This window comes from Carcharhinus amblyrhynchos, unplaced genomic scaffold, assembly GCF_965287045.1.
Source record: "Carcharhinus amblyrhynchos unplaced genomic scaffold, sCarAmb.v2.hapA scaffold_42, whole genome shotgun sequence".
Classification (NCBI taxonomy): Eukaryota; Metazoa; Chordata; class Chondrichthyes; order Carcharhiniformes; family Carcharhinidae; genus Carcharhinus; species Carcharhinus amblyrhynchos.
This window is the reverse complement of record NW_027649783.1, coordinates 476229-503135: the sequence shown is the minus strand read 5'-3', so window position 1 is coordinate 503135 and position 26907 is coordinate 476229. Positions and strand designations below refer to the sequence as shown.

The window sequence follows — 26907 nt, the reverse complement described above, 5'->3', positions numbered from 1 at the left end:
AAACACATTTCAGCTCACACACTGTGCTCTGCACAATCCTAGTGCCTGATGAAGTTAATATGAACATCTTAAGGTGGCTACATTACAGTAAGAAGTGTGTAGCTGCCGTGGCCGAGTGGTGAAGGCGTTGGACTTGAAATTCAATGGGGGTTTTCCTATGGAGGTTCGAGGCCTGCTCGCTAGCGGATATGATTGTGGAGTGTTTACTTCCGCTGCCTTAAGCAGCAACGTATGTAGTTCTGTTTTTCTAACTAATTGTAATGTCTGTTTGAGCGATACTGATGAGTTGAACTTTCTGCCTTCCAAGCAGTTGAACCAGGTTCGATTCCCGGTATTCGTATTGAGAAATGTGTCCACGTTTCAATCAAGTATCATAAAACAGGGAGAATTTGCCAGTAATAAATTCGGGATTTTTCTTTATTCGGACGTAATTCGTTTGTAATGAAAAACTATTGAAATAGGAAAACAAGTCTCTGACCTGATAAATGAGTTATCATTTATCAGAGACAATCAGAGATAAAGATACAAAATAAAAGTAGAGGAACAAATTTCAGCTCACACACTGTGCTCTGCACAATCCCGGTGCCCGATGAAGTTAATATGAATGTTACTGAGATGGTTATATTACTCAGGTAAATAAACAACTGCAATGGCAAGTGGTTAAGGCGTTAGACTTGAAATCCAATTTCCATCATATCTGTGCAGGTTTGAATCCTGATGATGAAGTGTTTGTTACGGTTGCTTTCGGCAGCCACAGAGCCAAAGAAAAGTGTTAATTTTTTGGTATGAAGTATTTGGATCACCATATTCCTTTCTCAGCTGCATGGCCCCGAGCCGGGTGCAGGAAGGTCAGCTTGGAAATGACACCTGGGTGTCCTCGGGCTGGCACAGACAAGACAGGCCGAATGGGTTCCTTCTGTGCTGTTCCCTTCTCTGGTCCTTTCTGTGGTTCCATGAGGAAAACCAGAGGGTGCGCAGAATGGAAACAAACAGGCATCAGGTGCACCAGGACAAAACAAGGTCTGAGGTCAGAGTAAGATTCTTATGGAATGACAGACGCAACATAACAAATACATTTCATCAGAATACAATGAATGAGAATTTCAAAATGCTGCTTCGATGATGTGACATCGTGTTCATTCAAACACATTGCTGCAAGCTGGTCATTATTGGGCGTTAGGAACTCCTGATTATCACAGATTGTAAGAAGTGACATGCGATAGCTAATTAAATGCGAATCCGAAAATAAAATTCACCAAAGATTCTCATCATCACCGTGTTTCTAATGGAAAATCCAGCTTCAATTTGCTTTCAGTCGTTTAACTGAAAGAACAGGCCTCAAAACTAAACAATGATTTCCCAGTCAGAAACAATAATAAAACAGGTGGTTTAAACTGTCCAGAAAAAAAAAACAGACAAAACAGGTTCAGTTTACAAACTGTGCTGTGGATGTATCTGGTGTGTGATGAAATCAGCAACTAATCTGCTTCCATAATTACAGCTGATTGAAATAGTTGCTGTTTGAGGGGTGTGAGCGATGGTGGTATAGTGGTGAGCGTAGCTACCTTCTAAGCAGTTGACTCAGGTTCGATTCCCAGCCGTCGCATTGATAATTCATTTAGATTCTTACCCGCAGCATCTTGTGTTTTAAACCAAGTGGACAAAAACAGACGGAACGCAACATTTGACAACTAAGAAATTAAATAGAGGTGTTATTATTTATTGTTCGGACGTAATTCGTTTCTAATGAAGAAATATTGAATCAGGAAAACAAGTCTCTGACCTGATAAATGAGTTCTCCGCCAGAGACAAAGATACAAAGTAAAATTAGAGAAACACATTTCAGCTCACACACTGTGCTCTGCACAATCCCGGTGCCTGATGAAGTTAAGATCAATATTACTCAAATTATAAATGTGCAGCTGCGATGGCCGAGTGGTTAAGGCGTTGGACTTGAAATCCAATGGGGTTTCCCCGCGCAGGTTCGAGCCCTGCTCGCAGCGGTTATGATTAGGAAGTGTTTACTTCCGATATTTCAGGCATCCAAAACAAAACACATCTTTCGGTATGAAGTATTTCGATCACGATCAATCTTTCAGCTGCATGACTCCAGGCCGGGTGTAGGAAGGTGAGCTTGGAAACACATGTGTGTCCGTGGGCTAGCATGGACAAGTTAGGCCGAATGGGCTCTGAGTCAGAAAGGTTTACAACATGGAAACATAGAACATTACAGCGCAGAACAGGCCCTTCGGCCCACGATGTTGCGCCGACCAGTTACAAAAACAATGACCCACTAGCCTATACCAATCCCTTTTCGTCCATAAACCTATCCAGAGATCTCTTAAACGCCCCCAAACTAGACGCATTTACAACTGCAGCAGGCAGGGCATTCCAATCCCTCACCACCCGCTGGGTAAAGAACCTACCCCTGACATCCGTCCTGTAGCTACCCCCCCTTAATTTAAAGCCATGCCCCCTCGTGCTAGCTTTCTCCATCCGAGGAAAAAGGCTATCACTATCCACCCTATCTAAACCTCTAATCATCTTATATGTTTCAATAAGATCCCCTCTTAGCCGCCTTCTTTCCAACGAAAACAACCCTAGATCCCTCAGTCTCTCCTAACTTTCCCATGCCGCCCTGTTTTTTTAAACCACTAAGCTAATCCCAATTGCCCACATTTAGCCCATATCCCTCTAAACCCATCTTACCCATGTAACTGTCGAAATGCATTTTAAAAGAGAAAATTGCACCCGCCTCTACTACCACATCTGGCAGCTTGTTCCAGACACTCACCACTCTGTGAAAAAAAATGCCCTTCTGACACTTTTCTCTCTCTCCCCTCTCACCTTAAATCTGTGCCCTCTACCTTTAGACTCCCCTACCTTTGGGAAAATATATTGACAGCTGCACTCACACAATTCCTGACTCCAGATCCCAGGGAGATTGGGAAACTCCTCAGTGAAGCCCACAGCGAGAAAGATGGGCGATTTGAGATATTTCTCCGTTTTGTTGCTGGTCTCTCCTCCTCACAGTCAGCTCGACCCCTGGAGGAGTTTCTGGGTCCATTTCTTCATCAGACAACCTGCCGAGTGATTGACTGGGTGAAGGAGAAGGTTGAAGGACAGATTGGAGTCACACAGACTGAAACTGGGAAAAGGAACCTCCTGAACACATTCCACTACCTGTTTGAGTTTCAGAATAAAGCACTGGCTCAGAACACAGTGGGATCTGTGAAAACACTTTCATTTAGTGGATTGCGACTGACCCCGATTGACTGTGCAGTCCTGTCTCATGTCATTGGACTCTGTGATACAATAAAACACCTCGATCTGGAGCAATGCTCCATTCAGTGTGAAGGGATCCAGCGGCTGGGACCCGTTCTGCACAAGTGTCAGGAGTTGAGGTAACTGTTTGTTTGGTCTCATAGCGGATATTTTCATTGAGAAGCCATTTCCTTTGTTCCAAACAAAACAGAGGCATGTTCAGTTGAGGAAGTCGAGAGGTAAATAATGTCCAATGGTCACAGAGAAAGTGTGGGAGAATGGCACAAAGTAATAATGTTCATTTCAGAGCAGCTGCAGACATGATGGGCCGATTGGCCTCATTCTGAACCTGTAATAAATCTGTGATTCTCTGATAAAACTACAGCAGTTTGAGAATGCAGATTTTCATGGCAAATGGGCATGGGCAGTAAATGTTGGCATAATCAGTGAATGTCACATTCTTCAGTGAATAAGGGCTCCCTACAAAAATTTAAAAAAAGGATATTTCACTCTCCCAACAGAAACATCTGATTATGTATGATACTAGAAAAGATTTTTTTTCCTCTTGTGTTCGGTACAGCTTATAGTTTGTGGCTAATTATTATCAGGATTATTTTCCTATATGCTGTCTCTGTTATCGATTATAGTTGGTGTGCATTATATCGGGACAGTGTCCCTTTATAATTCATGTGATCACCGGTGACATCAGTCAGGGTCGCAGTGGATGTTCAGTCTTGTATCAAACCTTACACTTTGCAGTCTAGAGAAAGAAAAAAACACAGGTTTTCACACCCCACTAGTTTTCTGTTCCAGCTTTTATTGGTAGAGGGATTGAATTTCGGAGCCGTGAGGTCATGTTACAACTGTACAAAACTCTGGTGCAGCCGCACTTGGAGTATTGCGTACAGTTCTGGTCGCCGCATTATAAGAAAGATGTGGAGGCATTGGAAAGGGTGCAGAGGAGGTTTACCATAATGTTGCCTGGTATGGTGGGAAGGTCTTATGAGGAAAGGCTGAGGGACTTGAGGTTATTTTCATTAGAGAGAAGGTTAAGAGGTGACCTGATTGAGGCATACAAGATGATCAGAGGATTGGATAGGGTGGACAGTGAGAGCCTTTTACCTCGGATGGTGATGGCTAACACGAGGCGACATAGCTTTAAATTAAGGGATGTCAGAGGTAGGTTCTTTACTCAGAGGGTAGTAAGGGTGTGGAATGCCCTGCCTGCAGCAGTTGTAGACTCGCCAATTTTAAGGGTGTTCAAATGGTCAGTGGATAGGCATATGGATAACTTTGGAATAGTTTAGGTTAGAGGGTCATTAGATTGGTTCCACTGGTCAGCGCAACATCGAGGGCCGAAGGGCCTGTACTGCGCTGTAATGTTCTATGTTCTATGTTCTATCTAGCTGATCTGCGCCCCTCATTATTTTATAGAGCTCTATAAGACCAACTCTCAGCCTCCTACCTCCAGAGACAAAAAAGAGACTATCCAGCCTCTCCCTATAACTCAAACCATCAAGTCCTGCTGGCATCCTGGTAAATCTTTTCTGCTCGCTTTCTAGTTTAATAATATCCTTTCTGTAATAGAGTGAACAGAATTGTACACAGTATTCCAAGTGTGGCCTTGCCAATGTTTTTCATGACTTCAACAAGACGTCCCAACTCCTGTATTCAATGTTCTGACTGATGAAACCAAGCATGCCGAATGCCTTCTTCACCAGTCTGTCCACCTGTGACTTCACTTTCAAGGAGCTATGACCCTGTACCCCTAGATCTCTTTGTTCTGTAACTCTCCCCAACGCCCTACCATTAACTGAGTAAGTCCTGCCCTGGTTCATTCTACCAAAATGCATCACCTCACATTTATTTAAATAAAAGTCCATCTGTCATTCATCAGCCCACTGTCCCAATTGATCAAGATCCCGTTGCAATTGGCGATAACTTTCTTCACTGTCCACTATGCCACCAACCTTGGTGTCATCTGCAAACTTACTAACCATGCCTCCTATATTCTCATCCAAATCATTAATACAAATGACAAATAACAGCGGACCAGCACTGATCCCTGAGGCACACCACTGGTCACAGGATTCCAGTTTGAAAAACAATCCTCTACAACCATCCCCTGGCTTCTGTCAAGAACCCAATTTTGTATCCATTAAGATGCCTCACCCTGGATCCCATGAGATTTAATCTTTATGCAACAACCTACCTTGTGGTATCTTGTCAGAGTATTGCACGGTGCCTTTTGTTTCCAAAATGTATCAGTTAAGGGGATTAGCAGGATGAATATGTGGGGTTACTGAGACAGGTTCTGGGTGGGATGGTATCTCAGAGAGTTGGTTCAGACTCAATGGACCAAATGGCCTCCATCTGCACTGGAGGGATTCTATTGCAGTTAAGGCTGAGAGAGGCAAATTTTGGATTCTTAGGGAATCGAGGGAGTGAGGAGTAAACTGGAGTTCAACCCAAGATCTGAAACTCTATAAGAAGCAAGTATGCCCACATCTCAATACTGCACCCATACTTTGGAACCCATACGTTCAAAGAGATATTCAGCTCATAGAGAGAGTGCAAAGACATGAAAACTGGAAAATGAAAGGCATGAGAGGAATAGCTTATGAGGGATTAAGGATTCTTGAATTGCAATCTGTAGAGAGGGCTGATTTATGGTTTAGTTCAATATTATCAAATTGATACATGGCCTTATTGCCTAAGCTTCAAAAGCTTTATTCACAGCGATTGTATTTTGGTGGATGTCAGTACAAAGTACAGAAATCTGGTTCATGTGATGATATTCACAATTTGTTCTCCCCACATAGAATTGTTGATATTTCAAAAGTTTTACCTGATTTTGATGCTGAAAATGTAGTGACCTTTAGAAAACTTGTCAGAAATATCGTGTGATTTCTCTCTTTGTATTGTCTGATGCTGTTGCTGTTCTGTGTTTTGTTGTTCTGTTGTTTTAATGCTGTGCCTCTGTGCTTTGCACTGTATAAAGACACATAAATCATAATTGTATTAATCATACAATCCCTACAGTGCAGAAAGAGGCCATTTGGCCCACCAAACCCTACTCCCATAACCTCATATATTTACCCTGCAAATCCCCTGACACTAAGAGTCAATTTAGCATGGCCAATAAATCTAATCTCCACAGACAAGGGGAGAATGTGCAAACTCCACACAGATAGTGACCTGAGGCTGCAATTGAACCCGGGTCCCTGACACTGAAGGAGCAGTGCTAACCACTGTGTCACCCTTGAATGGGGGAACATTATCGATGAGCCACGTGGTCAATGTCTGCTCTTATTTACTGTGTTCTTGTGACTGGAGGAGACGGATCCATGGATACTGAGGGAAATATGGGTGGAAATTACAGGGGCTTTGGGCAAAACTTCCCTATCCGAGCTCATGATGCCAGAGAACCGGAGAACTGCAAATGGTAAACACTCTTCTTCAGAAAAAGCTGTGAGGAGAAGCCAATTAAAGTCCAATAAATTTAACTTCAGCAATGTGGAATATTCTCCAAACAATAACTGCAGATAAAATTAACTCTCGCTTGTGCTAATGTGCATTAATTAAGGAAACCACTCGTAATTCATAAAGGTGAATTATGTTTAATGAATTTGCTCGAGATTTAGGTAACAGAAAAGGTTGATGAGGGTAATGTGGTTAATGTGAACATGGACTGTCAAAAAGCATTTTATAAAAGAAGGAACACACAGCAAACTTGTGGGAACATTTGGAGCTGAGAGAATAAAAGGGACAGCAGAACATGGATAGGAACCTGACTGAGTGACAGGAAACACAGCAGTGGGAAATGTTTTTATTTGGAATGGAGCTCGGTTAAAGTGGGATTCCAGGAGGGTTGGTGTTCGGAATCCTGCTCTTCCTGATCCATATTAGAGACATTGGCAATGCTGTACAGAGCACACACTCAAACTGTGGGAATTACACAATACATGGCAGCATTGTGAACTGTGAGGGGGAAGTGCTGAAACTCACAGTTTCTGAGACAGCTTGTGGATTGGTCAAACAAGACCAATTTAAAGTAGAGAAGTGTGAAATGATTTATTTCAGTGGGAAGAAAAGGGAGAGACAATATGAAAGAAATGATACAATTGTAAAGGCATGCGGGAACAAGGGACCTGTGGTTAAATGTGACACTAATAATTGCTGTTTAGGTGGCAGGTTGAGAGTGTGGTTACTAAGGTATTTGGGATTGTGAGCTTTATACGTAGGGACAGAGCTTACAAGAGCAAACAAGTTATGGGAAACCTGTATAAAACCCTGGTTTGGCCACAGTTGGAATATTGCACTCTGATCTGGACAGCAGTGTTTAGAAAGGGTGTGAAGGCATTAAAGAGGGTGCAATAAATCTCTGGGCACGGGTCCAGGGATGGGGAAGTTCAGTTACATCGGTAGATTGGAGAATTTGGGTCTTTGGTGAAGAGAAGGTTGAGAGGAGATTCGATCGAGGTGTTCAGGATTGTGGAGGGAATTGGAAGGAGCTGATAGGGAGAAGCTGTCATGTCCCAATCTTCCTCTGTCAGGAAGTGTTCCCCAAACTGAATGAACAGGGCATCGTTCCCGGTTACACTTCTCCAGCAATGCTAAATATTCCCAGTATTTGTTTCAATGTGAAACATTTAAGATAATTATACAAACACAATATATTGTTTAGAGTAAAGAAGAAACATTAAAAGTGAAAATTCATGTTGATGTCCCTCTGCGGGGCTTTTAGTCTTTCCAGTGTGGGCCAGTGGTCTGATTAATCCGATGGTGCTTTTCCCAGTCGCCTGTGTAACGTGGCTCGAATCCCAGCCTTCAGTTTTTGAACTGCACAGCGGAGCGTTGAAGGAAGTGTTGGGGCTGAATGGCCTCATCTGTGCTTTAATCCTCCTGCTGTCTGGTGAGCTGATCTGACATCCACCCCAGAGTGGAGTCGCTGCACAGATCGCCTTAAAAATGGGCTCTAAGCTGAGGGAGTGACTGTGAATCTCGTCACCACTTCCATCCTGACTAATTTCCTCCACTTCAAACCGTCCATCAATGTCAGAAGGAGTCAGAACCAGAGTAGGAGACTCCACCAATGATTCAGTCCCATCTTCCACCATTTGAACATCCTGCCTTGCCTCACACCTTCTCTGTTCTCCAGCAGCGGGGATGTTCCAGGGTCTTGGTTACTCGGAATGCCCTGTTCCAGGATTTCCTCGCTCTAAAGCTGATGACTGTTGATGTCTGTCAGCAAGTTGTTGGGAATTGGCTCCTCTTCATCTCCAACTTCAGACCAATCAGGAACTTCCATCTACCAAGCTTCTAGGGGCTGGTTGAGCTGAAACAACAAGAATTGAGGATTTTGCAGTGTTGTTACATTCCAGCAGATTTCATTAAACACCAACTTTTTCACTTCATTAACAACTGGAGGAATAGCAATGGAATTTATTGGCCCATTTATCCTCACATAGGAGTTGGGACATCATGTTGAAGTCATGTTAAGGCCCCACTAGGAATACTGTGTGCAGTTCTGGTCACTCTATTATAGACAGAATATTATTAAACTGGAAAGAGTTCAGAAAAGATTTACTCGGATACTACTGGGGCGTGATGGTTTAAGTTATAAGGAGAAACTGAATAGACTGGGATTTTTTTCCCTGGAGTGTAGGAGGCTTAGGGGTAATCTTATAGAGGTCTATAAAAGAATGAGGGCCATAGATGAGATAGATAGACAACATCTTTTCCCAATTTCAGGGAGTCTTAAAGTGGAGGGTGCAGGTTTAAGGTGAGAGGAGAGAAACACAAAAGGGTCCAGAGGAGGTGAGTGTTTGTAGCGAGCTGTCTGAGGTAGCAGTAGAGGCAGTTACAATATTGTCTTTTCAAAAGTATTTAGATAGTTACATTGGGTAAGATTGGTATAAGGGGAATTGGGAAAAACTGAGAATATGGAATTGAGATAGAGGATCAGCCATGATCACACTGAATGATGGAACAAGCACGATGGGCTGAGTGGCCTCCTCCTCTTCCGAGTTTCTATGTTTTCAGGTTCTGATGAAAGGTCACAGACCTGAAACACTAACTCTGTGCAGCATCTGTTTGCAGAGAGAAACAATCTGCTGAGCTTTCTTTTCTGTTTCATTTCTGATTTCCAGAGTCTGAACTCAACCCAGCCAGAGTCAGCACCTTCAGGAGAGAGAGAGAGGAACCAGTGAGTGTGGAACTGAACCCAGCCAGAGTCAGCACCTTCAGGAGAGAGAGAGAGGAACCAGTGAGTGTGGAACTGAACCCAGCCAGAGTCAGCACCTTCAGGAGAGAGAGAGAGAGGAACCAGTGAGCGTGGAACTGAACCCAGCCAGAGTCAGCACCTTCAGGAGAGAGAGAGAGGAACCAGTGAGTGTGGAACTGAACCCAGCCAGAGTCAGCACCTTCAGGAGAGAGAGAGAGGAACCAGTGAGTGTGGAACTGAACCCAGTCAGAGTCAGCACCTTCAGGAGAGAGAGGTAACTAATCTAAACCCTGTGTCTAAAAACAGAGGTAGAGAGGAAAGAGGGAACCAATGAGCAGTGAGCCGAATGTCAGTCGTAGGGCAGTTGCTGGAGTCCATTATCAAGTATTTGGAAAGCAGTGTTATAATCAGATAAAGTCAGCATGGATTTACAAATGCTGGCCTTCATAGCGAGGGGGATTGAATATAAAAGTAGGGAGGTCTTGCTGCAGCTGTATAGGGCATTGGTGAGGCCGCAGCTGGAGTACTGTGTGCAGTTTTGGGCGCCGCACCTGCGCAAGGATATTTTGGCCTTGGAGGGAGTGCAGAGGAGGTTTACTAGGCTGATACCGGAGTTGAGGGGGTTGAGCTATGAGGAGAGGCTGAATAAACTAGGCTTGTACTCGTTAGAGTTTAGAAGAATGAGGGGAGATCTCATTGAGACGTATAAGATGATGAATGGGATGGATAGGATAGAGGTGGAAAGACTCTTCCCGCTCAAAAAAGACAGTAGGACTAGGGGGCACAGCCTCAAGATAAAGGGGGGGCAGTTCAGAACGGAGTTGAGGAGGAACTTCTTCACTCAAAGGGTGGTGAATCTCTGGAATTCTCTGCCCGTTGAAGTGGTGGAGGCTGCCTCGCTAAATATTTTTAAGAAGCGGGTTGATGGGTTTTTGATAAGAGAGGGGATTAAGGGTTATGGGGAGAGGGCGGGAAAGTGGAACTGAGCCACGACAGATCAGCCATGATCTTATTGAATGGCGGGGCAGGCTCGAGGGGCCAGATGGCCTACTCCTGCTCCTATTTCCTATTTCTTAAATCATGCTTGAGAAAACTACTGGAATTCTTTGAGGATATAACTACTAGAGTTGACCGGGGGAACCTGTGGATGTAGTTTTTTTTAGACTTTGAGAAGGCTTTCGACAAGATCTCACATAATGTTTTAAAGGTTAAAGTTTGATTATTAGTGTCACAAGTAGGTTTACATTAACACTGCAACGAAGTTATTGTGAAAATCCCCCAGTAGCCACACTCTGCCGCGTGTCCGGGTAGACTGAGGGAGAATTTAGTACGGCCAGTGCACCTAAGCAGCACATCTTTTCAGATTGTGGGAGGAAATCGGAGAGAAAACCCACAGAGAAACGGGGGGAATGTGCAGACTCCACACAGACAGTGACCCAAGCTGGGAATCGAACCCAGGTCCCTGGTGCTGTGACACAGCAGTGATAACCAGTGTGCTGCCCTTCTACTGTGTAAAGTTAAAGTACATGGGATTGTGTGTAGCATCTTGAGATGGATAGAAAGCTGGTTAGCAGACAGGAAAGAAAGAGATGACATAAATGGGTCTTTTTCCAATTGGAAGGCAATGATTAGTGGGGTACCACAGGGATCTGTGCTAGGACCCCAACTGTTCATATTATATATTAATGGTTGGGACACGGGAACTAAATGTTTAATCTCCAAATATGTAGATGATACAATATTGGGTGGGAGGGTGAGCTGTGAGGGGGATGCAGAGATCCTTCAGTCTGATTTGGACAGGCTGAGTGTGTGGGATCTGCATGGCAGATGCAGTATAATGTGGATAAATATGCGGTGATCACTTCATTATCCACTTCAGTAGCAAAAATAGGAAGGCAGATTATTATTTGAATGGGTGTAAATTAAGAGAGCTGGATACTCAGCAAGATCTAGATGTTCTTGTGCATCAGTCAGTAAAATCATGTTGAAGCTGTATAAGACTTTGGTTAGGCTGCATTTGGAGTGTTGTGTATAATTCTGGGTGCCACACTTCCAGAAGGATGTTGATGCATTGGAAAGGGTGCAGAAGAGATTTTCCAGGATGTTGCCTGGTTTGGAGGATATGGACTAGAAAGAAAGGTTGAACAAACTTGGATTGTTTTCTTTGGAGCCTCGGAGGAGCAGGGGGGACCTGAGAGAGGTTTACAAGATTATGACAGGCTTGGATAGAGTGGATTGTCACAGTCTTTTCCCGAGGGTCAAAGGATCAAATACTCGGGACAAAGGTGAGAGTGAGAGAGGGAAAGTTTAAAAGAGATGTAAGGGGTAAGTTTTTCAGACAGAGAGTGGGGAATGCCTGGAACGTACTGCCGGAGGAAATAGTGGAAGCAGATTCTGTAACAACGTTTAAGAGGCATCTGGATAGATCCATGAATCAGCAGGAACCCAGGGATATGGACCACATCGAGGCAAGAAAATATTAGATTAGAGAGGTGTAATAAGTCTGCAGAGGGAGAAGTTCCTTCACCAAAACCCTTTTATTTACACCTCTAACAGCAGTACACAGAGCGCTAACAGTTTATCTCCGGGGGTGTCAGAGGAACGGGCACTCCCGATTAAGTACAAGGCCATGACTCCCTGATTGGCCCATCAATTGAATCCTTAATCAGGGAGTTCCTGCTCCAATAGGCCAACCTCAATGGCCTGATTGAAGTCATTACAAGAGGCATCTGCGTCGGCACAGACTGGGTGGGAAGAGGGTCTGTTCCTGGGCTGTACTGTTCTTTGTTCAGTCCCTGAAAGTAAGTGCAGAGATACAGCAGACAAAAAGATGGCAAATGGTATGTTGGCCTTGGGAGCGAGAGGATTTCTGTCTAGGAATAGGGATGTTTTACTGCTGTTGTATAGGGCAATGATGAGGCCACACCTGGAGTATTGTGTGTAGTATTGGTGTCCTTATCTGAGGAAGGATGTCCTTGCTGCAGGGGGAGTGCAGTGAAGGTTCACCAGGTTAATTCCTGGGATGGCCAGTGTGTCGTATGAGGAAAGATGAAGTCAGTTAGGATTATGTTCACTGGAGTTTAGAAGATTGAGAGGGGGCTCATAGGAAGTTATAAAATTCTAACAGGACTGGAAAGGGGAGATTCAGGAAGAATGTTACTGATATCCTTTGTGTAAGGATAAGGGATGAATGTTTAGGACTGAGGTGAGGAGAAATTTCTTCACCAGAGAGGGGTGAATCTGTGGAAATCGCGAATGCAGAAAGAAGTTGAGGCCAAAATGTGTGATGTCATTGATTAGGGGAGGCAGTGGTGTCATGGGCTCGTATCCCAGAGACTCTGGTAATGCTCTAGGAACCTGGGTTCAAAACCCAACAGGGCAGATGATGAAATGTGAATTCAATATGAATCTGCAATGAAAAATCTATTTGTTGCTTGTGATAAAACCCTATCTGGTTTACTAATGCCCTTTAGGGAAGGAAATCTGCTGGGCAGGAGTGTGTTTGAATTGTCAAGTCTAGAGATAACAAAAGTGTGGATGAGGGTTTCAGGTACGGGTGAGTTGAGGTATTACAAACAATGTGTGATGTTACACAGCTGGAAATCGGTGATCTTGGTGAAGGAACAGATATGTGGTCAGAAACTCATTTCCGAGTCTGATGAGGTGCCAAGAATGAGGGTTTGTTTCAACCTTGGACAGTAACCAGTGGGAGAGATGGAGTCAGTGACTGGGAACAGAATTTGTGGTGGGAACATTGGTCTTCTAAATATTTAATTGGAGGGATTCTGCTTAACCAGTGTTAGAAGTTGGAGAAGGAGTTTAATAATTTAATAACAGGGGATTGGTTGTGAGAGGTGGGGTTGAGCTGGGTGTTATCAGCATACATGTGAGAACTAACACTGTGCTTTCAGATAATGTCACTGAGGGGTAAGGTGTAGATGAAAAATAGGAGGGAGCCAAAGATAGATCCCAGGGCGATGTGGGTGGTAACAGATCAGGAGTGGGAAGAGAAACCATTGCAGGTGATATTCTGTATATGATCAGAAAGATAAGAATGGAACCAGGTGAGTGCAGTCTTACCCAGCTGAATGTCCACGCCTTTGACATGGTTGACTGCACCATCCTGCTCCAATACCTTCCCACTGTCAGGTCAGTGTACACAGCAGATGAAGATGTTAATGTACCTGACATCCGGGGAAAACTGATGATGAATAAAGGGCTGGGCCTCAGTAAATGAGTGTAGAGAAGGCTGGAATTCTCAATCATCTTCATCTCCAGCAGCAGCTCCTCCATCTCAATGTGTGTGGTGAGATCAGGCCATTCTGCTCAGTCAGGAACACCCAGACTGACTGTAAGAGAGAGAGAGGCTGGAATTAGAACCAAACCATAAGGGAGATCCACTTAGAGTAACCAAGGCCCACCCCCAAAAGACAGGACGATCACAGCATCTAACCACAGCCTCTGCAAAGTGAGGTGCTGTAAAACCCAGTGTGACACTGAGCCCCACCCAAAGCACAGGAAGATCCCAGGTTCTGGGCTGATTCCACCGGGTTTGCAGCAGGAAGACTGGGAAACTGCAGCAATACATGTTTACACAGGAAGCTGCCATTGGAAAGACTAAGCTGCGGATTTATAGAATCCACAGGGCAGAAGGCGATCATTCGGCCCATCGAGTCTGCACCAACCACAATCCCACCCAAGTCCTATCTCCATAATCCCATGCATTTACCCTGGCTGGTGCCCCTGGAAACGACAAGGGGCAATTTAGCCCGGCCAATCCACCCAACCCGCACATCTTTGGGCTGTGGGAGGATCCCGGAGGAAACCCACGGGGAGACCGTGCAAACTCCCCACAGTCAGTGACCCAAACCGGGAATCGAACCCGGCTCCCTGGCGCTGTGAGGCAGCGGTGAGAACCACTGTGCCACCGGGCCGCCCCATTTCCAGCCGGGCGGGACGGGATTCCCGCTCCCAAAACCCTTCCCCCATCCGGAGCCCCGCCGCGGGCTCAGGATCCGGGCCCGGGGACTGAAGCCACTGGCAGGACATTCGCTGCCGCTCCGCGCGGTGTCTGATTGGCCCAGGGGAAATCCCCGCCCACGGCCTGTGACCGGCAGCTGGGAAACCAATCGGGAATCGCCGCATCACCCTTATCCAATGGCCGCTCTGCTCAGATTGAGTGACAGCTACTTGATCCAATCCGAGAGCTCCATTGTCTGAAGTGCGAGACCATTGAAAAAGATGCTGCCAATTGTAACCAATCGCAGAACGCGTTGCTACACACGTCCTCAATATGATTGACATCTTCTTCAGCCAATCGGAACGCACTGACCATTCGGAATGCGCCCCGACTGCGCGACTCGCGCAGCGTCTCTCCCAGTCCAGCGTCATTGCGTCATTCAGTTCGATCCGGAGCTGAAACCAATGAGAAATCATAGCGTTGGAGACGGAAAAAATCCTTAAAGTGGAACCGCACAGATAATTATAGTTGTCCAATTATAATTCGTTGTTGGCAGTTAAAGCGGACAAAGGACTGCCGAAAGTCACAGAATACAAAATGTGAAACCCGCGGGATAGGAATTAGGAATTAAATTAAACGGAGAGGCGACAAAAATGAACGAGAGGAAAGTAAGCTTGAATCAGGGGAGTTTAGAGAGGAAATTCCAGAGCTGAGACCCAGAGAGCTGAAAGAACTATAATCGCTGCTGGAGTGAACCAAATCAGAGATGTTCACGAAGGCAGAATCAGAGGAGCTCAGATATCTCAGAGAATTGTTAGGCTGGAGATGACGAAAGCCAGGAAGAGCTGAGGACATGGAGGGATTTGGAAACATGGATAAGAATATTAAAATTGAGGCATTGCTTAACCACGAGTCAGTGTTTATCACTGAGCACAGGGTTGATGCATTAAGGGTATTTGGAGTAAACTCTGATTTAATGACGAGAAATCAATTAGCAGCTTCCTGGTCCCAGCAGCACAATAAATCGGATCAGAAGTGAACGACATGCCCCCTCAAGCCGGCTGCTCCATTCAATGGGATCATGCTTTCGGTTCCCAAACCACAGAATTGTTACAATGCAGTAACAGTCCATTCGGCCCATCAGGTTTGCACTGCATTATTGAAGCTGCACGCTGTCTAATCCCACTGTCCTGCCTCATCACCCCAGAGACCCGGGTTTGGTCCTGGCCTTTGCTGACTGTGCAGATTTTGCCCATTCTCCACCAGAGGTTCCTCGAGTTGCTCTGGTTTGTTTCCATGGTTCAAAAATGCGAAGGTTAGATGGATTGGCCTTGTTAAATGTTCCTTTAGTTTCCAAAGATGTGTACAATAGGCACTGAATCGGTTTAATATCGGTTCAATTCACTGAATCGGTGGCGACTAGAATAACAATGCAGATTATCAATTTGAATTATTCAAAATCATGGAATGGAGCATCCATTGTGAATGAAAGGAAACTTTAAACTGTGCAGCTGTGCTGTGCTTCAGGAGCTGGTTTTACACAAATCTCCATTATTCAAAAATGTTGCCTCACCTGCTGAGCATTTCCAGCATTTTTTGTTTGTGTTTCAGGTTTGCAGCTTCCAGCTTTGTGTTGTGTTCTGTGCAAATGTTTCACAGGGAACAGGTTCTGATCAGCCCTGTGACAGATGGAGTAGAATGTGTCTCCCGGCTTATCAAGCCTTTGAGATTTGACTCCAAGCGATACAGGAGAATGAGGAAAAGAGGGAGGGTCATTCTGTGATGGACACATTTCCTGTATAAAGGTGTGTATTTCCACAGCTCACTCAACAGAAATAAGATGTTCCAACACGAGTTGCAATCAGTGAAGTTCTTCTTAACAGTTCTTGACGTTTAAACTATGAGATTGTTGAACTTACCAATAGTTTCTGCATTGTCAAAAATCCATATATAGACAAGTAAATTTACTTCCTGGTGCGTGGCTCTGTGGCGCAATGGAAAGCGCGTTGGATTTCTAAATAATGACAAATTAGCTATTCAAAGGTTGTGGGTTCGAGTCTCACCAGAGTCGGATTTTTGATCAGATTCGGAGCAAACAGTTTGCTGCCTTATTGATGTGATTCAGCTTCGGCACCGACATTTCCTGCTCTGCCATCTCTCCATGCTGTTTCTGTTAACCCGGCTCCCAGGGAAACCACTGACTCGAGGATAAATCACAAACTCCGAGGGCTTTCTTAAAGTTTGATACAACACTCACTGTTTGGGTTAGAAATAGTAACATCTTTCTCAATTCGACATTTCACTTCTTTTGGAAGATAAACAAAGGTTAAGTAACATGCAACAACAATTTATAAATCAATAAATAAACATCAGTGCCCTGCAATGTAGGGGTGTTATTCTGATGTGTCTGCTGCGCTTGTCCTTCCAGGCTGTCGTAGTCATGGGTTTGGAAGCTGCTGGAAAAGGAGCCTTGCTGAGTTGCTGCATCGTGTAGATGGTGCACACTGCTGTCATTGTGTGTCGGGAGGGAGTGAATTTTTATGCGTGGGACGCGAATGAAGTGGGATGCTTTGTCCTGGATGGTGCTAACCTTCTATCGCTCTGTGTGTGTCCTGATCATCTCTTACTGCTTTTCTGTGTGTTTTTCTCTGCCTGTTACATTCGGGTTGATGTTAAGTGTTACTGTCCAGCCAGGGTGCGCTTCCCAACACGTGGGTTTGGTTTGAAATAAAAATACAATGAATAGTTTCTTCTCTCCCGCGCAACAGGGATAGGCAGGAAGTGGTAACGTTCGGGGCAGAGTGGCGCAGCAGAAGCTGGACCCATAACCCAGAGGTCGATGGATCAAAACCATCATCTGTTATCATAGAAATCCTATAGTACAGAAAGAGGCCATTCGGCCCATCGAGTCTGCACCGACCACAATCCCACCCAGGCCCTACCCCCATATCCCTACATATTTTACCCACTAATCCCTTTAACCTACTCATCTCAGGAGAATTTTTAGCACAGCCAATCAACCGAACCCGCGCATCTTTGGACTGTGGGAGGAAACTCACGCAGACATGAGGAGAATGTGCAAACTCCACACAGACAGTGACCCAAGCTGGGAATCAAGCCCAGGTCCCTGGAGCTGTGAAGCAGCAGTAACAACCACTGCGCTACCCCAAAATTAACAATTACAATTTTTGTTTAATGGTTCCCCCACTAAACAAGTTACAACGTCTAAACAGTACACATCAGACTCGCTGCGAGCAGGGTTCCAACCTGCGTGGGGAAACCCCATTGGATTTCACGTCCAACGCCTTAACCGCTCGGCCACCGCAGCTGCTTGGGGGAGGTTTCACTAACATCAAATAGTAACATTCGGCTGCTGCCCAAAGGCAAGTCTGAGTTTTCTCGACAGTAAATTTGTTTCATCATCTTGATTTTCATTAACGGGGAACACAGCACATTTATCCCAGGTTCACAGTAAGTAATCTCACTAAAACAGGTTAAAGCCCAGCAGGTTTATTTGGCAGCATGAACTTTCGGAGAGTTCCCCTTTTATCAAATAAGTGTTTAGCTCAGTTGGCTGGGCTGTTTATTCAGCCAGAAACTCGGGATTAATTCCTGTATCGTCTGAGATTGTTTTTATCCTTGCTCCTCTCCTGAGGTATGAATTAACCTGTTAAATCACCACCAGTCAGCTCTCTCTCCTTTGATGACCCACAGAAACATCTGAGAGTGTGGACCTTGCTTTAACTTTGCAAGAAATGAACACCTCACAATTCTGACACATTGTTTCAGATATAAAACTGTGCAATAATAATCTGAGCATGCGAACCGGAAGCATCCCTAAAATATCATTTCTACCATCGTTTTGAAATTTGTCATTTCGGGGACAATTAACTTTACCCAGATACAAAATCCGACCCAGAAAAGTTTCATGAGCCTGACGTGATTTGAACACGCAACCTTCTGATCTGGAGTCAGACGCGCTACCGTTGCGCCACAGGCTCCCACTGCTTCTTGCTTTTTACATCCGGGTTACGTTCGGTCAATTCAAAACCAGACAGGGCCCAGGGAATGGAACTGTCTCCCTCTTTACTTTCTGTGGTTAGACATGGAATGGAAGAGTAACAGCGAACCGAGATTAAGGAGTAAACAGCAACACAACATTATCCTGCGGGAGAAACATGTTGTTTGTTACGGGTGTTAAAACACAAGAGCTGGTTTGGTGAGAAGTCAAAAAGAGAAAACGCTGGAAAATCTCAGCGGGTCTGGCAGCATCCGCAAGGAGAGAAAAGATCTGACAGTTCAAGTCCAGATGACCCTTTGTCAAAGTTTGGTGCCAAATTATTCCATGACGAGGTGGCCGAGTGGTTAAGGCGATGGACTGCTAATCCATTGTGCTCTGCACGCGTGGGTTCAAATCCTATCCTCGTCGGTGATATATTTACTCTGACCCTTAGACTGATCGCTTGTTTAAGTGTTTTAAGGTTCGCAGAACCGAGATGAAGTTTGGACACACAGGCTTGAGGGGTGAATGCTCCAGAACAATTCCACATTCCCAGAATTCTCATCCTCGGAGAAACTCGAATCAAGTCAGGTTACCAGCTTTGGACAGGAGTTCACCACCCGGCAAAAATGTGGTGTCGGAATCTCCAAAGCAGACGCCAGGGGCAAGATTTTATCTTTCCAGAATCGGCAGGTCAGCCATGAAAATTAGTGCTGTATTAGCGGGATTGGCCATGCTAAATAGCCCCTTAGTGTCAGGGGGATTAGCATGGTAAACATGTGGGGTCACGGGGATACAGCCTGGATGGGATTGTTGTCAGTACAGGCTTGATGGGCCGAATGTCGTCCTTTCACACTGAGGGCCCTCTCTGAAGTTCCAGGCGGCAGTTTTATTTCTCTGAGAAGATTGACACACCAGTTCCTAATTTCTTCACATTTTATCCCAAAAGCGGACTCAGATGAGATTCGGACCCACAACCTTTGACCATCTCACAAGACAATGACTTACTGTCTAACATGCCAGTACCAACTGCCACAAAAGGTCCACAGTAGACACCATTTCCCTGGCCCTGCACTGAATCATGGAACACCTAGATAACAAGGACAGCTAAGTCAGACTCCTATTTATTGACTACAGCTCAGCCTTCAACACTACTACTCCCACAAAACTCCTCTCCAAACTCTGTGGCCTGGGCCTCGGCACCTCCCTCTGTGACTGGATCCTGAACATCTGAATTCACAGACTTACCTTGAATGGATTATCTCGCATTAAGTTGATCTTTCTCTACGCCCTAGTTATGTCTGTTACACCATATTCTTAACAGTTCTTGATGTTTAAACTATGAGATTGTTCAACTTACGAATAGTTTCTACATTGTCAAAAATCCATATATGGACAAGGAAAGTTAACTCCCAGCGCGTGTCTCTGTGGCGCAACGGAAAGCGCGTTGGACTTCTAAATAATTAAATTAGCCATTCAAAGGTTGTGGGTTCGAATCCCACCAGAGTCGGATTTTGGATCAGATTCGTAGTAAACAGTTTGCTGCCTCATTGATGTGATTCACCTTCGGCACTGACATTTCCTGCTCTGCCATCTCTCCATGCTGTTTCTGTTAACCCGGCTCCCAGGGAAACCACTGACTCGAGAATAAATCACAAACCCCGGTTTAATACAACATTGACTGTTTGGGTTAGAAATAGTAACATCATTTTCAATTCGAGATTTCACTCCTTTTGGAAGATAAAAAAAAGGTTTAAGAACAGACACACAACAACAGCAATTTATAAATCAATCAATAAATATCAATGCCCAGCAATGTAGGGGTGTTATTCTGATGTGTCTGCTGCGCTTGTCCTTCCAGGCTGTCGTAGTCATGGGTTTGGAAGGTGCTGGAAAAGTAGCCTTGCTGAGTTGCTGCATCGTGTAGATGGTGCACACTGCTGTCATTGTGTGGAGGGAGTGATTTTTTATGTGTGGGAAGCGAATGAAGTGGGATGCTTTGTCCTGGATACTGCTAACTTTCTGCAGTTCTGTTCAATCTATATTGATCCAGGCAAATTAACTCAGGAAACCAAGTGATCTGGTTTACTCCCACAGTCCAAAGATGAGCAAGTTGGGTGGATTGGCCATGCTGGATTGCCCCTTGGTTCCCCAAGGTGTTTGTATAGGGAGATTACCGGGGTGGATGTGTGGAACCGCGGGGATAGGTCCAGTGTATGATTCTCTGTTGGAGAGTCGGTACAAACTCGATGGGCAGAATGGTTTCCTTCAGCACTGTTGGGATTGTGTGACTCTAAGGCCATTCGACTGTGTTAGAAATTCCCTGAGGAAAAAAAATGGAAAGCTGTATTTATGAATTTACAGCATTAGATTTATTGCAGATTTTTTTTCCTGCAAATGGTGAAAATACCCGGATCGTGTAAATAGTAGAGATATTTGTGGGGAGTCTCGAAATATATTTTATCTCTGTAGATCATCCACTGTAAAGGGAAAGCCAATGCTGATTAGCAAGGATGGGATATTGTGACTTGTACAATTACTCTGATCACTTGAAAGGCCTCAAAGTTCTCGCTGGGATTTGAAACCGGGATCTCCTGTTTACTGGGTTTGTGCATTGCTCTGTTTGCTCAAGTCAACACAGACCCAATTCCCGCTCTACCTGTTCCTTACCCGAAGGTGCTAAGATTGAGAGATCTGAGCAATGTGAACACTGCAATTGAAGGGTTACACCCTGGCGATAGGGATATTTCTCACAGCTGCTTTCAGAGCTGCTGAATATTTCCAGCATTTCCTCTCTCTGATTTTGTGCTTTCATTGCAGGAGTTCATTTACCGACAACCCAAAACTTGTCTCTCGGACGCAGCACAAGACAGAGCTTTTCTGTGAACTTCACACAGACAAGCTCACTTTTCACTTCCTGGCTTTAAAACCGTCTGTTTTCACACTGAGCACCCTGCGGCATCGCCTTCAAACCTCACCCCACCCTCCACCCCCACACCAGAGTCTCAGTGGTACAAGTGTATCTGAGGAATTCACAAAGACAAGGTATCACAGTGTTTATGAGGGAACATAAAGGACTAATTCATGATCAGTCAAACAGATTGATCATGTGAGAGTCTCTCTCTCTCTCTCTCTCTCTCTCTCACACACACACACACACACACACACACACACCACCACCACCACCACCATGGCAGATGGCGAAATTTGACATCAATAAAGACATTTGGAATTAAAAGTCCAATTCCCTCGCCCGTTAACTGAAATCCACTATTTCTTCCAAACAGCTTTCTCAGAATTACTTTCCTTGTAACTTTGTTCATTTAATTCTCACTTATCTAATTTTTTTCGGTCAGAACAGTTCCACAATGTATGTTTGATCTGGATGAATTGTTAATGTTCCAAACGAGGACAAAATGCTTTGCATCAATCGGCTAATTGAAATTCTGTGGCAGGAATTCTAATCTCCTCAGGAAGAGGTTTAATGCTGAGCTGAATGAACTGTTTTTGTTTACAGGGATGAAAGGTGATGTCACTGGGCTGGTAATCCAGAGGCCCGCGCTAATCTTTGGGGACACGGAGTAAATCCCACCACGGCAACTGGTGAAATTCAAATTCACTGATTTAACCCATCGGCCCATGGATAGAAAACTGAAACGGGAGGAGGCCATTCTGCCCAAACAATGCTGGAATTGAAAGCAAGCCTCAGAAATGGCGGCCTTGAAATTTCCGTCGATTCTTTCCCACAGAAAACACCTTCACAGAACAACAGAGAACATTTCACACAAAAGAAAAAAAAACTTCTGCTCATGACGGATGATATTTACAAACCGGGAACACATTTACGCAACAGGGAAGAATTTGTCAGAACCACAGTGAAGATCTGTCAATGGGAGAGTCACAGTTCCAAACAGAGAGAACAGTTACACAGCAGAGAGCACAGTTACACAACACAACATACATTTCAAAACAGGGCCTATCTTTGTGTGACAGAAAATCCCTTTTCATACTTCATCAGTTTCTCCATCTCAGTGTCTTGACGGTTTGCTCGAATATTTTCTGTCTCTTATTGTGAGTGTGACCTAATAGTTTTTTACTGCTTTTCTGTGTGTTTTTTCTCTGTCTGTTACATTCGGGGTGATGTTACATGTTATTATACAGCCAGGGTGAGCTTCCCAGGGTTTTGTTTGTAATAAAAAGAGACAGTGAATAGATTCCTGGCTCGCGGGCAGCAGTAATAAGCAGGGAGGGGCTGACTTTGGAAGCAGAGTGGCGCAGCGGAAGCGTGCTGGGCCCATAACCCAGAGGTCGATGGATCGAAACCATCCTCTGCTATCATCTACTCACTCCATCAAATAGAAACAGTGATGGTCTTAGTTTTCATTAATGAGTCGCCCAGAACATTTGTCTCCATTGGCTGCACAGTTCATTCAGCCAACAGCGCGGGATCAATTCCCGGGTCAGTTGAAATTGATCATGAAGGCTCCGCCTTCTCAGTCTTGCTCCTCTCCTGAGGTGTGAATCCTCTGGTTCAATCACAGCCAGTCAGCTCTCCCCATTGATGGCTCCCAGAAACAACTGGGACTGTGAACCTTGCTCTAACTTTACCGACACTGGACAAATCATATCCCTCACACATTGTTCAAATAGAGAAGTTTATGAAAAATAACTAAGCATGCGAAGCGGGTCATCCCTAAAATTTCATTTCTATCCCAGATTTGGAATTTGTCATTTCAGGAACAATCGCAAACAACCAAAATCCAAAGAGCGACACAGAAAAGCTCCGTGATTGGGACACACAGCCCTCTACTGGGAGGTCAGACTCTCTCCTGTTGCTCCACAAACTCACAGCACTTGCTCTGTTTTACATCAGGGTCATGTTCGGTGAATTCAAAACCGAACCGGGAGCAGAGAGGTGAACTGTCTCTCTCTTTACTTTCTCTGGATTTACATCAAATGGAAAAGTAGCAACGAATCAAGAGAAAGCAGGAAGGCAACGTTATCCTGCGGGAGAAATGTGTTCTTTGTTACGGTTGTTAAAACACAAGAGGTGGTTTGGGGAGTAGCTGCTGCATGACGAGGTGGCCGAGTGGTTAAGGCGATGGACTGCTAATCCATTGTGCTCTGCACGCGTGGGTTCGAATCCCATCCTCGTCGGTGGTGTATTTGTTCCGTCTCCTTATTGCCGGTGAACTGATGATTCGCTCAGTGTTTTCAGGTTCACGGAACCAAGATGAAGTTTGGACACACAGGCTGGAGGGGTGAATGTTCCAGAAAAATTCCATATTTCTAATCCCATGAGGAACTGGAGCTGACGATCGATTCAAGTCAGGACCCCAGTTTTGGACAGGAGTTTGCCACCAGGTAAACATGTGGTTTCAGAAGATCCAAAGCAGACTCCAGCTTCATTTGCGGCCCGAATGGCAGATTTTATCTTTCCAGAATCGGCAGCTCAGCCATGAAAATTAGCGCCGAATTAGCGGGATTGGCCATGCTAAATAGTCCCTCAGTGTCAGGGGGATTAGCACGGTAAATATGTGGGGTTATGAGGATACAGGCTGGGTGGGATTTTTATCGGTGCAGGACCGACGGAAGTTCCGTAATTAAAACTAATGCAAATAACGATTACTTCCTCAGAGCGGGCGATGGTGGTATTGTGATGAGTTTACCTGCCTTCCAAACTGTTGACTCGGGTCCGATTCCCGGCTATTGCATTGATAATTTATTTAGAACCTGATCGCGGCCTCTTGGACTTTAAACGGAGTGAACAAAAAACAGAGGCAGGCGCGCTGGAGTTGTTTCAGAGTAACTGAGACAGGCACATGAGTGGGTTGGAGATGGGAGGATATAGGAAATTGTTTTAAATAAGGTTCATTAGCATTGGGACGACCCTGGTAATGGAAAAGGATATGGGAAGATAATAATGTTTTTTCTCTTTTCATTCACAGGTTTAAGTCGGTCCGCCTTGTGTCCAACGAGGGGCATACACGCGATGGGTCGTACTGGGGCTGCTCTTGGTTGTTCGAGATTGGCCTAGTGCTTCATGTCGTTAGTGTGTACCTAAACTGGACCAGATACTGGGCAAGACGACAGCTCAGTGACTATCGCTGATTGCTGTGCAGACACATGGATTTGGGCCGGTGTCTGTGGGAGTTTGCACATTCTCCCCGTCCTTGCGTGGGTTTTCTCCGGGTGCTCCGGTTTCCTCCCACACCCCAAAGATGTGCTGTTAGGCTGATTGGAGGTAATAAATTATCCCTAAATTAGTTTCCCTCAATGTGGATGGCCATAAAAACAATAGATAAGGGTCATGGGTGGAGGGGGGAACTGGTGGTATTAAAATGGCGGCGCGGACTCGTTGGGCCGAAGGGCCTGTTTCCGGGGCTGTTTTTGTTCTTTGTTCTTAAAATAAGGGCTGCTTAAGCGTTGTGAGCGATGGTGGTATAGTGGTGAGTATAGCTGCCTTCCAAGCAGTTGACCCTGGTTCATATTCCCGGCCATCGCATTGATAATTTATTTACAACTTTATCCACTCCCTCCTGTGTTTTCAACCGAGTGGACAAAACCAGGGCGAGCACAACAGTTTACGATAATGAAATACAATAGAGATTTGTCTTTTTTCTTTTTATTCGGAACTAATTTGTTTGTAATGAAAAATTACTGAGATACAAAAACAAGTCTCTGACCTAGTCAGTGAGTTCTCCGTCAGAGACAAAGATACAAAAGTAGAGGAACAAATTTCAGCTCACACACTGAGCTCTGTACAATAACGGTGTCTGATGAAGTTAGTATGAACGCTACTGAGGTGATTATATTAACTGAACAACCCGTGGAGCTGTGATGGCCGAGTGGTCAAGGCGTTGGATTAGAAATCCAACGGGGTTTCCCCGCGCAGGTTCGAGTCCTGTTCGCAGCGATTATCATTGAAAGTGTTTGCTTCCGGCAGCCCCAGAGCCGGAACTCCTACTGGGTTTTTGGTGCCAAGTATGTGGATCACCATCATGCTTTCAGCTCCATGGCTCCGGGCCGAGTGCAGGAAGGTGAGCTTGAAGAGGACACCTGGGTGTCCCTCGGGCTGGCATGGACAAAATAAGCCGAATGATTCAGTGCTGTTCCCTTTCTCTGGTTCCATGAGGGAAATCATAATGTGAGCAGATTGAAAAACAACAGCATCAGGAGCGCAAGGACAAAACAAGGTCTCATTTCAGAGAAAGATTCTTATGGAATGATACACTGAACATAAGAAATAAATTTCATCAGAATACACTGAATGATCATTTCAAAATGCTGCTTGGATGATATGACATCGTGTTCATTCAAACACATTGCTGCAAGCTGGTCATTATTGGGCGTTAGGAACTCCTGGTTATAGCAGATTGGGAATGGAAGGAGCAGCTTCACATCTGCACATTGACAGGTCAAACTGTGTCTCAGATTGACAGCTCCCAGGACAGGTTTTCCTCTCCTCTCGCTCTGTGCTGTGGATTCTCGGGGATTAGTTGGAGTTTCCCAGCTCAGTAACTGTGAAAGCCTCTGAGGCCGGCGATGCTCACAGTGTCTGTTCCCCAGATTCAGGGGGCTGCAGCCAATCAGAGCTGTGCCTGGGTTAACCCAGGGCTGGTTCAAATGGTGATATTGTTCACAAGCTGAATTCTATTTGATCAGATGTAGATACAGATTGTGTGCACTCAGTCACTAAACAACAAGATCCCACCTTCATATAGAGTTGATGAGAGGGGATGGAGGGATAGAGTGAGTTGGAGCAGTGAGACACAGACCGCCAGACAATGCCTCAGTGACAGAAATCCTTGTAAATTCCGGCTTTATCCAGAGAGATTCTCTTGGAGAAACAGAAGCTGCAGTCTCAGTTCGCATAAGAACATAAGAACTAGGAGCAGGAATAGGATCCCCCTTCAAAACCATCATGGCTGATCTTTTTGTGGTCTCATTTCCATTTACCCACCCGCTCACCTTTAATTCCGTTTTTGTTCAAAAATTTATCTATTCTTGCCTTAAAAACATTTAGTGAGGTAACCTCAACTGCTTCACTGGATACAGAAATCCTCAGATTCACAACCCTTTGTGTAAAGAAGTTCCTCCTCAGCTCAGTCCTAAATCCGCTTCCCCTTATTTTGAGGCTACCCTGCACCACCTCCCCCCTCCTCCACCGGCCCCACCCGCCCAGTTCTAGTTTCACCCGCCAATGGAAACAACTTCCCTGCTTCTATCTTATCTATTCCCTTCATAATTTTATATGGTTCGATAAGATTTCCCCTCATTCTTCTGAACTCCAATGAGTATACCTCCAGTCTATTCAGTTTCTGCTCATACGCCAACACTCTCATCTATGGAATCAACATAGTGAGTCTCCTCTGCACTCCCTCCCGTGCAAGTATATCCTTTCTCAAGTACACGTTACCCCACAGCACCTGCAAACCAACTCCTTGAGATTCCGGC

At 45.0% G+C, this 26907-nt stretch overlaps 10 non-coding genes across 10 annotated transcripts; 8 read left to right on the top strand and 2 right to left on the bottom strand.

The window, feature by feature from the left end:
* Positions 1 to 1921: 1921 nt before the first annotated feature.
* Positions 1922 to 2003, top strand: trnas-uga (transfer RNA serine (anticodon UGA)). Its single transcript has one exon. It is a non-coding gene; the product is annotated as a tRNA-Ser (tRNA).
* A 14427-nt stretch (positions 2004 to 16430) lies between these two features.
* Positions 16431 to 16521, top strand: trnar-ucu (transfer RNA arginine (anticodon UCU)). Its single transcript is given in 2 exon segments — positions 16431 to 16467; positions 16486 to 16521. It is a non-coding gene; the product is annotated as a tRNA-Arg (tRNA).
* A 1175-nt stretch (positions 16522 to 17696) lies between these two features.
* trnas-uga (transfer RNA serine (anticodon UGA)) lies at positions 17697 to 17778 on the bottom strand. The gene has a single exon. It is a non-coding gene; the product is annotated as a tRNA-Ser (tRNA).
* A 601-nt stretch (positions 17779 to 18379) lies between these two features.
* On the bottom strand, positions 18380 to 18451 carry trnaw-cca (transfer RNA tryptophan (anticodon CCA)). The gene has a single exon. It is a non-coding gene; the product is annotated as a tRNA-Trp (tRNA).
* A 346-nt stretch (positions 18452 to 18797) lies between these two features.
* On the top strand, positions 18798 to 18879 carry trnas-gcu (transfer RNA serine (anticodon GCU)). Its single transcript has one exon. It is a non-coding gene; the product is annotated as a tRNA-Ser (tRNA).
* A 992-nt stretch (positions 18880 to 19871) lies between these two features.
* On the top strand, positions 19872 to 19960 carry trnar-ucu (transfer RNA arginine (anticodon UCU)). The gene is given in 2 exon segments: positions 19872 to 19908; positions 19925 to 19960. It is a non-coding gene; the product is annotated as a tRNA-Arg (tRNA).
* Positions 19961 to 22713: 2753 nt separating this feature from the next.
* trnam-cau (transfer RNA methionine (anticodon CAU)) lies at positions 22714 to 22785 on the top strand. The gene has a single exon. It is a non-coding gene; the product is annotated as a tRNA-Met (tRNA).
* Positions 22786 to 23525: 740 nt separating this feature from the next.
* On the top strand, positions 23526 to 23607 carry trnas-gcu (transfer RNA serine (anticodon GCU)). The gene has a single exon. It is a non-coding gene; the product is annotated as a tRNA-Ser (tRNA).
* A 1275-nt stretch (positions 23608 to 24882) lies between these two features.
* trnag-ucc (transfer RNA glycine (anticodon UCC)) lies at positions 24883 to 24955 on the top strand. The gene has a single exon. It is a non-coding gene; the product is annotated as a tRNA-Gly (tRNA).
* Positions 24956 to 25284: 329 nt separating this feature from the next.
* trnas-aga (transfer RNA serine (anticodon AGA)) lies at positions 25285 to 25366 on the top strand. Its single transcript has one exon. It is a non-coding gene; the product is annotated as a tRNA-Ser (tRNA).
* Positions 25367 to 26907: the final 1541 nt, after the last annotated feature.